Here is a 12,404-nt window from a genome sequence, read left to right as displayed (position 1 = left end):
TATATATATCCATATGAGATGAATACTAACTACACTTACTGCATCATTATCTCACTATATATGTATTTCAAACCATTATACTGTACACCTTAAATTTATAACAGTGATATATGCCAACTGGGAAAATAAACATACGGAAATGAAAAAAAATTTCACTAATCAAAAGACGATTTTTGAGGACACTGATAAAATAGGTAAATTTCTGAAAGCTTAAAGACGAGGGGGAAAAGAAAGTAAAAAAAAACAGTAGACTTGAAAAAGGAAATGTTTTTACATTTTTACATACATTTTACACACATACACATTTTTATATCTAAGTTTTTAATTTTGAGATACTTTTGGTAACTTATATGAAATTAAGAAAGGCACCTGATGGAAAAGAAAATGTAAAAGTTGATCTGGTATAATATTAGAATAAGTAGATATAATTCAGAAAAAAATGGGTTTAAAAATCAGAAGTACAATAATACAACCAAGTATAATAACTAGAGATTAGAATACAAGCAGGTTCAATGTAAGCCATTATTTGTCCAGTAAAATAAAAGATATCCAGTTGGTTAATTCATACAATTTTAACACTGGAAGAACACTTCAGTTTCTTTACAGCTTGGGGAAATATCTTTCTTTTCACCAAGGAAAGACTGCCATGGTAAGGAGCTCAATTGGATGGTGCCGATCACCAAATATCTCCCCATAAAATAATATGCTAACATCTCAAGTGGACTGAAGAGCAGTGATTTGAGCATTCAAGTGGGGAGCGCTCAAGGACCACCTGTGAAGTCATGCAGACTTCCAAAGAGATTCCTGGGTGAAACCTGAGTACAGTCAAAATAAGGGCATGAAATGAGACTTTGTAGTTTTGTTCAAAAATGTAAAACCAAGCAGATGTCTGTGAGAGGTTTACAGTGCTCTAGGCTTATCTTTTTCCTGGTGGACATGTGAATTCCACATTATCTTGTCTACTATACTAAAAAAATAAATAAATAAAAAATACCATGTTGCAGGAAAAGGAGTCCTTCAGGTCCTGCTTGGGATCAGTGTTCTCAACACTCTTTAGCTAGCTTGATTGCTCCACCAGTCACTGGTCTTTGACTTTAGTCATTTAGAACACCTTAGAGAGGGAACAGAGCAAAAAGTATCAAAAATAACCTAATGAAACTGATCAATAAGAAGCGAATATCTGAATATGAACACACACACACACACACAACCCCCAGGCAAATTGTACTAAATATTCAAGGAAGAGATTGTCTTACATAGAGTATTCTAGAAAATAATTTTCACTGAGTAATTTTTTTTCAATGACTTTATGAACTTGATAGTAAAACTATACCTATTCACTAAACTAGGAATAGAGGGGATCTTCCTCAACTTTTTAAAGACTATCTACAAAGAAAGTGAAAACGAACATTATACTTATTGGAAAAAAAAAACTTGAAGCTTCTCCACTAAGATCAGGAACAAGGCAATACATTCCCTCTTATTACCCCTTTTCAACAGCATGATGAAGTTCTAGCTAATGCAATAAGAAGATGAAATTTAAAATTATGCATATTGAGAAGGAAGATATAAAGATGCCTTTGTTTGCACATAACATGATCTTCTATATAGAAAATGTGAAATATATGACCAAAAAACCACTCCTGGACCTAGTAAGCAATTATATCAAGATTTCTGGATGTAAGGTTAATATACAAGTCAATCGTTTTCCTATGTACTGACAATGAACAAGTAGAACTTAAAATTAAAAGTATATTATTTACATTAGCACCTTCTAAAATTAAGTACTTAGATATAAGCTGGACAAAATATGTTTAAGAGTAAATGAGGAAAACTGCAAAACCCAGATGAATGAAATCAAAGAACTAAGTAGATGGAGAGATACTCCATGTTCATGAAGATGACAACACAATGTTGCCAACATCTCAGTTCTTCCCAAAATGGTCTATAGATTCAGTGGAATTATTCTGTGGATATCAACAAATGAATTCTAAATTAATAGGGAGAGGCAAAGGATTCAGGACCCACACTATTTATTGAGAAGAAATAAGTTGGAATATTGACACTACCTGACTCCTAGAAAATAACACAGGAGAAAACATAGATGGTGTAGGATGTAGAATTGGCCTTTTGGGTTCAACACCAAAGCCATGATTCATGAAAGAAGAAATGATAAACTGGACTTCATTCAATTCAGAACTGTGGAGGACAATATTAAGATAACGAGACAAAAGCCACTTACTAGGAGAAAATATTTTCAAAAGATATATTTGTGAAGGATGGTATCTGAAATATACAAAGGATTGTGAAAACTCAACAATACGAACACAAACATGGTTTATAAATGGGACAAAACATTAAAAGACAATTCCTCGAAAAGGATATGCAGATGGCAGATAAGCATGAAAAGATGTATCCTATCATATGTCATCAGGGAAATACAAATTAAAACAACAGTAGGGATGCCTGGGTGGCTCAGTTGGTTAAGTGTCTGCCCTCGGCTCAGGTCATGATCCCAGGGTCCTGGGACTGAGCCCCACATCAGAGTCCCTGCTCACCGGGGAGCCTGCTTCTCCCTCTCCCTCCTTCTCCCCCTGCTTGTGCTCTCTGTCAAATCAATCAATCAATCAATCAATCAATCAATCCCCATAACAGTGAGATACCATTACACACTTACTAAAATGACAAAAACTGAGACACTGACAACACCCAATAATGATGAGGTTGTGGAGTAACAAACTCTCTTTCACTGCTGCTGAGAATGCAAAATGGTATGAGATGATTTGGTGATCCCTTATAGGACTAAGCACAATCTTACCACATGATCCATCAATCACACTCCTTTAGTATTTACCCAAAGGAGCTGAAAATTTATGTTCACACAAAAAATCTGCACACAGATTTTAATAGCAGCTTTATTCATAATTACCAAAATATAGAAAAAATCCAATGTCCTTCAGTAAGTGAATAGCTAAGTAGATGATGGTATATCCAGACAATGAATTGTCATTCAGTACTAAAAATAAATGAGATTCCAAGCCATGATAAAAAGAGAGAAAGGGGCATAAATCTTATTTCATGAAATAATAAAAATTTCCCTAACCTGGGAAAGGAAACAGACAACCAGATCTAGGAAGCCTATAAAGTTCCAAGGAAGATAAACCCACAGACATCCTCAAGGTACATTATAACTGAAATATCAAAAATTAAAGAAGAGAAACTTAAAAGCATCAAGAGAAAAACAGTATGTTATGTGCTAGGAACACACGCTCCCCCCCCCCCAATCAGACTATTAGCAAATCCTTCAGCAGAAGCATTGCAGGCTGGAAGGGAGCGACATGAAATAATAAAGTGCTGAAAGAAAAAAAAAATGACCAAGAACACTCTACTATGCAAGGTTATCATTCAGAATTGAAGAATGGAATATTTCACATAAGCAAAAGCTAAAGGAGTTCACCACCACTAAACCAACCTTTCAAAAATGTTAAGGAGACTTCTTTAAGTTGAAAAGAAAAGCAATAATTAGTTAAGAACACGTAAGAAAAAATAAATCTGGTCTGAAAGTTAAATATATAATAAAAGTAAATTATTTCACTTTTAAAGCTAGCATAAATGTTATAATACATAAGCAATAAAAACTAAAATTACAATAATTAGTTTAGGAATACAAAGATCAAAAGATGTAAAACTTGATATTAAAAAAAAAAAACCCAAAAACAAAATGGAGAAATAGTAAAAATCCTGAATGTTAGAATGGGACCAAACTTAAGTTGTTATCAACTTGACATAGACTGCTATAGATATGTTGTAAGCCTTATAGTAACTACATAAAAACCTATGGTAAAATACACAAAAGAGAAACGAATGTAAGCATATTATTAAACAAAGTCACCAAATCACAGAGGGCAAAAGACAAAAGGAACAGAGAGAAACATCCAAACAGCCAGAATGCAATTAATAAAAAAGGAGAAGAGCACACACCTATCAATAAGTACTTTAAATACAATTGGACTAGATTATCCATCCAAAGACATAAGTGGCTGACTAAATAAAAAACAAGACTCATCTATATGCTGCCTGTTAAGAGACTCACTAGGACATAAGGAAACAGACTACAAATGATAGGATGGAAAAAGTTACTTTGAGCAAATGGAAACCATAAAAAAACTGGAATAGCTTTATTTTTATCTGATAAAACAGTCCTTGAAACAAAGACTGTATAAATATACAAAGAGAATTACATAATGATAAAATCAATCCAGCTCTAGATTATGACATTTTTAGATATTTATGCAGCCCACATACAGCACCTAAATATATAAATCAAATATTAAGAGACCCAATGGGAGAAATAGACAGCAGTACAATAGGAGGGAAATGTAATATCCCACTTCTATCAATGGATAGGTCACCCAGACAGAAGATTAACAAACATTAGTCTTAAATGACATATTAGACCAGATAGAGTAACAGATATATACAGAACATTCTATCCAAAGGCAACAGATTTCACATTCTTCTCAAGCGCACATAGAACATTCACCAAGAAAGATCATATGCTAGGTTACAAAACAAATCTTAATAAACTTAAGGATGCTGAAACCATACCAAGTATCTTTTCCAACCATAATGGTTTGAAACTTAGAATTCAGTTACAGGATGAAAACTAGAAATTTCAGAATACATGGAGATTAATTAAACATGCTACTGATCCAAGCAGGTTGTAGGTCAAAGAAATCAGAAGGGAAATATAATACCTGAGACAAACAACATGAAAGCCTAAATATGCCAGAATTTCTGGGAAACAGAAGAAGCAGTGGCGTCAAGTTCATGACAATAAATGCCAACCTGAAGAAACAAGAGAAGTCTCAAATAACAACCTAGCTTCACACCTCGAGGAACTAGAAAAGGAACAAAGCCCAAAGCCAGTATTAGGGAGGAAGTAACACAGAGCAGAAATAAATGAAATAGAACATGCTTGAAAAAGCTATAGAAAATGTCTAGCAGTGCAGTTGCTGGATTGTAGGGTAGTTTTATTTTTAACTTTTTGAGGAACCTCATACTGTTCTCCAGAGTGGCTGCACCAGCTTGCATTCCCACCAGCATGCAAGAGGGTTCCCCTTCCTCCACATCCTCGCCAACACCTGTTGCTTCTTGTGTTGTTCATTTTAGTCATTCTGACAGGTGTGAGGTGGTGTCTTATTGTGGTTTTGATTTGTATTTCCCTGATGATGAGTGATGGGGAGCATCTTTTCATGTGTCTGTTGGCCATCTGGATGTCTTCTTTGGAAAAGTGTTTTTCATGTCTTCTGCCCATTTCTTAACTGTATTATTTATTTTTGGGGTGTTGAGTTTGGTAAGTTTTTTATGAATTCTGGATACTAATTCTTTATCAGATAGGTCATTTGCAAATATCTTCTCCCATTCTGTAGGTGGTCTTTTAAGTTTTGTTGATTGTATCCTTTGCTGTGTAGAAGCTTTTTATCTTAATGAAGTCCCAATAGTTCCTTTTTTCTCTGGTTTCCCTTGCCTTTGGAGACATGTCTAGCAAGAATTCGTTGTGGTCAAGGTCAAAGAGGTTGGTGCCTATGTTCTCCTCTAGAAGTCTGATGATTTCCTGTCTCCTGTCTCATATTTAGATCTTTCAAATACAGATTCAAAGGGGCACATGTACCCTGATGTTTATGGCAGCATTATCAACAATAGCCAAATTATGGAGAGAGCCCAAATGTTCATCAGTTGATGAATGGATAAAGAAGTCTGTGTGTGTGTGTGTGTGTACACAATGGAATATTACTCATCCATCAAAATATGAAATCTTGCCATTTGCAATGACATGGATGGAGCTAGAGTGTATTATGCTAAGTGAGATAAGTTAGTGAAAGACAAATATGATCTCAGTCATAGGTGGAATTTATGAAAGAAAACAGATGAAAAAAAAAAGAAAACATATGAACCTGTGGGTAAAGTGAAAAGATAAAAAGGAGAAAAAGACACAAACAATCAGAGACTCTTAACAACAGAGAACAAACTGAGGGTTGATGGAGAAGGAAAGGGAGGCTGGGCTAGATGGCGGATGAGTACTAAATAAGGCACTTGTTGTGATGAGCACTGGGTGTTGTACATAAGTGATGAATCACTGAATTTGGTCCAGAAGCCAATAATGCCCACATACTCACTAAAATTTAAATTAAAAAAAAAATCTATAGAGGGGCACCTGGGTGGCTCATTCAGTTAAGCATCTGACTTTGGCTTGAGTCATGATCTCAGGGTCCTGGGATCAAGCCCCAGGTCAGGCTGCATGCTCAGAGGGGAGTCTGCTTCTCTCCCTCTTCCTCTGCTCCCTTCCCTGCTCGCTCGCTCTCTCTCAAACAAATAAAATCATTTTAAAACTGTAGAAAAATACCAATAAACTAAAAGCTAGTTCTTTAGTGAAATTCACCAAGAAAAAAGGACAAAACAAATAAAATCAGAAATAAATGTTACAACTAATACCACGGAAATAAAAAGGATTATGAGAGACTACTATTAAAAGTCATATACCAACAAATTCAGCAACAGAAGGGATAAATTCCTGAAACACAATACCTACCAAGATTGAGTCATGATAAAATGGAAACTCAGAACTGACCTTTTACTAATAACAAGACTGATTTAATAGGGCAAAACCTTCCCTCAAAACAAAAGTCCAGGACTAAACCACTTCATGGGTAAATTTTTATCAAACATTCAAAGAACTGGCACCCATTCTTTTCAAACTCTTCCAAAAATAGAAAAGGGAGTCATCACATACTCATTTTGAGGCCATTATTCTGATGCCAAAACATGATAAGAATCCAAGAAAATTATAGGCTAATATACCAGAGAAAAATAGATGCAAAATTCTCAATAAAATATTTTTTAGGGGATCCCTGGGTGGCGCAGTGGTTTGGCGACTGCCTTTGGCCCAGGGCGCGATCCTGGAGACCCGGGATCGAGTCCCACGTCGGGCTCCCGGTGCATGGAGCCTCCTTCTCCCTCTGCCTATGTCTCTGCCTCTCTCTCTCTCTGTGTCTCTCATGAATAAATAAATAAAATCTTTAAAAAAATATTTTTTAAAATCAATGATACAATATTATATAAGGATCATACAAGTGATGTTTTGTTTTGGGACTGGAAGAAAGGTTCACCATCTACAAATCAGTCACTGTGAAATACATTAACAAAATAAAGAATAAAAATTGTATAATCATCTCAGTAGAAGCAAAAAAAAAGCATTTGACGAAAATCCAACATTCATTTATGATAAAAACTCTCAATAAATGGGTATAGAGGAAACATACTTTGGAATAATTAATAAAGGCTAACTATGACATGTGGCACAGTGAGCGGCATACTCAATAGTGAAAAACTGCAAGTTTTTTCTTTAAGGAACAAGATGCTGCCCACTCTTGCAATTTTTAGTCAACACAGTATTGGAAATCATAGCTAGAGCAATTAGGCAAGAAAAAGAAATAAAAAGCATCCAAATCAGAAAGGAAGAAATAAAACTGTTACTATTTGCAGAAGATGTAATATTATATAGAGAGAAGGCCAAAGACTCCATCAAAAAACTCTTAAAACTAATAAATGAATTCAGTAAAATTGCAAGGTATAAAATCAACATGGTCTAAAGATTTTAAAGTACAGGGGCACCTGGGTGGCTCAATGGTTGAACGTCTGCCTTTAGCTCACATCGTGATCCCAGGGTCCTGGGATCAAGTCCCACATTGGGCTCCTTGCAGGAAGCCTGCTTCTCTCTCTGCTTATGTCTCTGCCTTTCTGTGTCTCTAATAAATAACAAAATCTTTTTTTTAAGGATTTAAAAGTATAAAACTCTGTGGGGAAACATAAGGGGTATACTTCTGGACATTAGCTTTGGCACTGATTTTTAGGATCTGATACAAAATCAATGGAACAAAAGCAAAAGTAAGTAGGACTATATCAAACTAAAAACCTTCTGCACAGCAAAGGAAATCATCAACAAAGGAAAAAGGCAACCTATTGGTGAGAGGACATATTTGCCAATCATATGTCTGATAAGGACTAATATCCAAATATATAAATATAATTAAATAGCAGAAAAACCAAACAATTCTACTTCACAAATGGGAGGAATATTTGAATAAACGTTTTTTCAAAGATGACCTAAGAGGCGGCCAATAGATACATGAAAAGATGCTCAACATCATCATCAGAGAAATGCAAACTGAAATATCACCTCTTGTGTTAGAATGGGCATTATTAAGAAGGCAAGAGATAGCAAGTGGCAAATGTAGAGAAAAGTGAACCCTTGGTGCGTGTTGGTGGTAACGTACACATGCACTGCCGTGATTACCGCAGCATTTTTTACAATAGCCCAGATAGGGAAATGACCTAAGTGTCCATCAACGTATGAATGGAGAGCATGCAAAATAATGAAATATTAAGCAATGGAAAATAAGATTATGCCACTGCAGCAACCTGGATGGATCTCAAGGGCATTATGCTAAGTGAAATAAATCAGAGAGAAATGACAAGTACCTCATCTCTATGTGAAATGTTAACAACAACAAAGCCAAGTGTGTAGATACACAGGACAGAATGGTGCTTGCCAGAGGCAGGGGGTGAGAGAAATGTGTAAACTTGTTTCTTAAATACATTGAAAAAATAATTTATAACAAGGTAATTCATACTTAGAAGTTAGGAGAGTTGCAACTGGTGGGGATGGGGTGGGCAGTGAATGAAAGGGGTAGCGTGCTGGTAATTGTTTTCTTATCCAAGTATTGATTACATGGACTTGGTTAGTTTGTGGAAACATATTAAGCTGTATATTCACAATATGTGCACTGTTTTGTGTGTATAATTCAATAAAACATTTTTCCAGAATGCTAAAAAAAAATTAACATGCATCTCCTGGTTGGTGAACATGTTCAAGTTTTGAGGTTGACATGTCTGGAGACAGTGTGCATGCCACATACCCCTGCCCCAAGGCATCTGTTCCATGTGGTTGTTACTTATTTCTATCTTTTGTGTTAAATTAGTAATCTAGCCCAGCTATGAGATACAGGAAGTTCAAAATATCAGAGACCAGGCTACTCCCCCCACGTGGGCAGCATTCTTTCAGATATGGCAAAAGAATCTTAGGGACCTGCTCAGCACTAAAATGGTGAGCCAACATGAAGCCAAGTATTGGAGAAAAAAATTCTTAAAAATGCAACAGAAATGCACTTTGCTGGTAAAGGTGAAACTTCTCCTATAATGTGGTGCCAATAAAAATGTTAGAAAGCTCCAAAGCAGCTAATAGGTATTTGATGGTCTACATGTTTCAAGTCTAAAAAAAAAAAAAAAAAAAAAAAGCTTCATCTGATGTTGGAAGAAACACCCAAATCTGCATCTTCTTTCTCATGTTGGTGACGTTGAAGCATCACTTTCAGATAAAGACCTGAATAGCATCATCCAATATCCAAGGAAACCATTCCCAGTTCAAGATGCTGGTGTGGTCTCTGGAAAACAGTGTGGAGGTTCCTCAAGAAGTTAAAAATAGAGCTACCCTGTGACCCAGCAATTGCACTGCTGCGGATTTACCCAAAGGATGCAAACATAGTGATTCAAAGGGGCACCTGCACCCCAGTCTTCATAGCTGCAATGTCCACAATAGCCAAACTGTGGAAGGAGCTGAGATGTCCTTCGACAGATGATGGATAAAGACGTGGTACATATGCAACGGAATATGTTACTCAACCATCAGAAATGACGAATACCCACCATTTGCTTCGATGTGGATGGAACTGGATGGTATTGTGCGGAGTGAAATAAGTCAATCCCCCCTACAGCAGCTGTCACCTTTAAGCTCCCCATCTACCTCATGGAGGCATCAGGTGCCACCGGCTCACTCTCCCCGTGCAGCCCTCCAGAGAGCAAATATGTCCTAGAGAGGAACCGACAGTTGTGTCCGATGCCCCAGATTTTGTGGTTGCCACCTGGGGGACACCCCTGGATTGCCTGGCTCTGGAGGCCAATGGGAGCTCATGTTCCTGGATCCCATGAGACTTTAACAATTGAAGAGATGGCGCTTGGCAAGCTACCACCCCCGGTGCGCTGCACAGATACACTGAAAAACACACCCAGTCTTTTTGAGGAAGAGGCCAAGAGTGTTGGACTGAGGGATAGACACCTGGCTTGGCAGCCATGAACCCATGGAGTTGCTCTCAGGGAACAGAAGCTGGTAGGTGCAATCTGCACTCTCCTTCTGCCTCACCCCAGCTTTCTGTCTCCCAGAAAAGAGCTTATATCTTTGTGTGGCACCACAATTTTTCCAGCTGCCTACCAGGAGACATGTGTCTCCTGATGGCCAGGAATATTACATCCTCAGATCCCACAGTATAACCAACAGAGAAAAAGTACTTGCCCAGCTACCACACTTGGGAGACAGAAAAGGCATCAGACTCAAGAGCTCAATCTTTCTGTGAAAGAGGTCTAATAATTTACCATCAAGCTGACACTCGAGGGGAAGTCTTCTATTTAAACACATATCTAAGGGCTAACAAAAATCCTTTCATGAGATCTCAGAGGATGGTCACTATCCTCTCACTTTTCCTCTGCTGTGCTTTTAGTACATCTGTATCTATTAGAGGGGGGCTCTTTAACACGTCTGATGTCCCACTTTCTGCAGCTGGGGTGCCCCTTGATCACCTGGCTCTGGTGGCCAGAGGGGCTTGCTCCTGGCTCCCACAGGACTGTGACAACTGGAGAGACAGTTCTTGGCAGGCTCTGCACCACCCAGGGCCCTGCACAGACAGCAGACTGAGTACATATCCAGTCTTTTTGGGAAAGAGGCCTATTTGCTTATCCTGGAGCCTCACCCTCAGGCGTAAGCCAGCGAGGCTAATACTTATGGTCCAAACAAGACTGTATATATTTGCATAATTTAAAACTGCTGCCTGAGAGTCTGGTTTTCAGTCATCCTGAATTTAGGTGCTGACTGAGATCCTCCCCTTTGGGATACAGAGATCTTGGTACAACTTCAACAAGTGGGAGCTATTAAAAATAAATAGGTTGCTTCAACAATCAAAACTGCCTGAGAGACTTATGTCTTGTGTTTTTCATTTTAGTCATTCTGACAAGTGTAAAGTGATAACTCATTGTGGTTTTAATTTTGTATTCCCCTGATGATGAGTGATGTTGAGCATCTTTTCATGTGTCTCTTGGCCATCTTTTTGTCTTCTTTGGAAAAATGTCTATTCAGGTTCTCTATTTTTTAATTGGATTATTTGGGGTTTTGATATTGTTTGTATAAGTTCTTTATAGGTTTTAGATATTAACCCCTTATTGGATATATCAATTGCAAATATCTTCTCCCATTCAGCAGGTTGTCTTTTGTTTTGTTGATGATTTCCTTCACTATGCAAGAGTTTTACTTTGGTGTAGTCCTAATAGTTTAAATTTGCTTTTATTTCCCTTGCCTGAGGAGATATATCTAGAAAAATGTTTCTACAGCCAATGTCAAAGAAATTACTGCCTATGTTTTCTTCTAGGAATTTTATGGTTTCTGGTATCATATTTAGATCTTTAATCCACTTTGAATTTATTTTTGTGTATGGTGTAAGAAAGTGGTCTGGTTTCATTCTTTTGCATATAGCTCATGCACTGTTGGTGGGAATGTAAATTTGTGCAGACACTATGGAAAGCAGTATCAAAGTTCCTAAAAAAAATTAAAAACAGAATTACCATATAATCCAGTAATTCTACTACTGGCCACTTACCCAAAGAACATAAAAATGTAATGATATATGCACTTCTATGTTTCTGCAGCATTATTTACAACAGCGCAACTCTGCATTGATAGATGAATGAAAAAAAAAGAAGTGGTATATAGCTTATCCATAAAAAAAATAAAATATTGCCATTTACAATAACATAGATGGACTTATAGGTATCATGCTAAGTGAAATAGGTCAGTCAGAGGAAATAAACACCATATGATTTTACTCATATGTAAAATTTAAGAAATAAAACAAATGGATAAAGGAAAAAGAGTCAAACCAAACATTCTTAAATACTGAGAACAAATGCAGTTGCTAAAGGGTAGATGGAAGAAGACGGGTAAAATAAAGGGGATTGAGTACACTTATCTTGATTAGCACTGAGAAATCTACAGAATTGTTGAATTGTTATACGGTACATCTGAAACTAATAACATTCTATTATATTTGAATAAAACAAGATGTTTTTTTAAAAAAGCAAATCTGAAATGAAAATGTTTGAGAGACAACCAAGGAATAGGGCAGGGTTGAACAACAAGATTTATCTCCTACATGAGGAGATAAAGACTGAGAGAGGTAGACGTTTCATCTAATTCACAGAAACCAATACAGAGTCAAGTATAATAAAGAAACAAAGGGATC

At 36.8% G+C, this 12,404-nt stretch overlaps 1 long non-coding RNA gene across 3 annotated transcripts in view; it reads right to left on the bottom strand.

The window, feature by feature from the left end:
• The window catches only part of LOC111090366, a 48,383-nt gene that overhangs the window by 13,768 nt on the left and 22,211 nt on the right, over window positions 1–12,404 (bottom strand). For all 3 annotated transcript variants that reach the window (XR_005371715.1, XR_005371713.1, XR_005371714.1), the window contains one exon: window positions 995–1,111. This is a non-coding gene — a long non-coding RNA (uncharacterized LOC111090366). The remainder of the gene's footprint in view (window positions 1–994; window positions 1,112–12,404) is intronic.

The sequence above is a fragment of the Canis lupus genome, chromosome 16 (genome assembly GCF_011100685.1).
Source record: "Canis lupus familiaris isolate Mischka breed German Shepherd chromosome 16, alternate assembly UU_Cfam_GSD_1.0, whole genome shotgun sequence".
NCBI lineage: Eukaryota > Metazoa > Chordata > Mammalia > Carnivora > Canidae > Canis > Canis lupus.
The sequence above is the reverse complement of the archived record's forward strand: the minus strand, read 5'-3'. Positions and strand labels throughout refer to the sequence as shown.